Source organism: Lissotriton helveticus, chromosome 7 (assembly GCF_964261635.1).
Source record: "Lissotriton helveticus chromosome 7, aLisHel1.1, whole genome shotgun sequence".
Lineage (NCBI taxonomy): Eukaryota > Metazoa > Chordata > Amphibia > Caudata > Salamandridae > Lissotriton > Lissotriton helveticus.
In genome coordinates this window covers 210,987,441-210,989,236 of record NC_136068.1, presented here as the reverse complement: position 1 = coordinate 210,989,236, position 1,796 = coordinate 210,987,441, and positions in this window count along the sequence as shown.

Below are 1,796 nucleotides of genomic sequence, written 5' to 3'. Positions count from 1 at the left end.
ATTGCATAACAGAACAATAACCGATGGGCATATTGGTAGCACAGTAAATTGTAATATTGATTTAATAGAAATGTGAGGATTACAAAAATCTCATAGTGACTATTCATGCTTCTTGTGACAAACTCTGAAGCCTGTGAGAGTAGTTCAATATTATATGTAGTACAGTAAATGCTGAATAATCATTGTTTGCTTATACATTATTGTTATACATGTTTTATCACATGTTGTCTCATTACATGCCCCTTTCCCTCCCCCTGCATTTGTAAATGGTGTGTTCTATGAAACATTGAGATGGGGTGATAAATGACTGTAGGGACCAGTGCCATTTTATTAGTTTGGATGTGCTTTCACAGAAATGTTCAGATAAACTGCTTTGTGTTCTAACTTTGCTTCAGGCTGTAACATTACTTGATTTAGCGACGAGGATGGGAAACGTTCCTGCACCCCATCAGCTTTGGGCTCTCCTGCTGAGGGAAACAACCTTTACAACGCAACTTTTACAACGCACTACCATTACAACAAAACTTTTACAACGCAAAAACTTTTACAACGCATACCATTACAACGCATGTTTTTACAACGCAAGTACTTTAACAACGCATGCCATTACAACGTAAGTATTGGTAAGTATATAATTATATTTAATATTTTATATGTTTATTTTTTTTTTAAGTTTTCAGTTTTTGGGTAAAGGGGTATTTTTAGGGTTCAGGGTCAGTTTTCAGTTTTTGGGTAAAGGGGTATTTTTAGGGTTCAGGGTCAGTTTTCAGTTTTTGGGTAAAGGGGTATTTTTAGGGTTCAGGGTCAGTTTTCAGTGTTTGGGTAAAGGGGTATTTTTAAGGTTCAGGGTCAGTTTTCAGTTTTTGGGTAAAGGGGTATTTTTAGGGTTCAGGGTCAGTTTTCAGTTTTTGGGTAAAGGGGTATTTTTAGGGTTCAGGGTCAGTTTTCAGTTTTTGGGTAAAGGGGTATTTTTAGGGTTCAGGGTCAGTTTTCAATTTTTGGGTAAAGGGGTATTTTTAGGGTTCAGGGTCAGTTTTGGATTTTTGGGGTACAGGGGTATTTTTAGGGTTCAGGGACAGTTTTGGGTTTTTGGGGTACAGGGGTATTTTTAGGGTTCAGGGACAGTTTTGGGTTTTTGGGGTACAGGGGTATTTTTAGGGTTCTGGGTTAATTTGGTTTTTTTGGGGTACAGGGGTACAGGGTAAAAAAAATTAAATTAATTAAGTTAAATTACATTAAATTATATTAATTACAATTAATTTAAAATAAAATAAATATTATATACTTACCAATACTTACGTTTTAATGGTATGCGTTGTAAAGGTATTTGCGTTGTAAAAACATGCGTTGTAATGGTATGCGTTGTAAAAGTTTTTGCATTGTAAAACATTTGTTGTAACGGTATGCGTTGTAAAAGTATGCGTTGTAACGTCATACATCCCCTGCTGAGCGTGAGTGGTGCTACCAACTATGTGAGAGCTGTGGCGCAGCCGCTCTGTCAACGTCTGTTCTCTTTAGGCTGACAAAGTTGGCATTGGAGCTGAGCTCCGCTCACCGCCCACTTTCCGGTGAATTGCTTCGAACTAAGATTTCTGGTTGCCATCCCGTGGCAGACGCAGTTCTTCACGGCGATTTGTGAGACCATTCTCTCTTCTCTGGGAGTGGCTGCAGAGTAACCTGCGCTCATCCACCCAAGAATCTCCATCTCCTCTGGCCTCGGTAGGCATACCTGCTACTTGGATCCCTGGTTGGTGCATGGTTATTGCTTAAATGGATTGTTTCTGCCACCGCTGCGG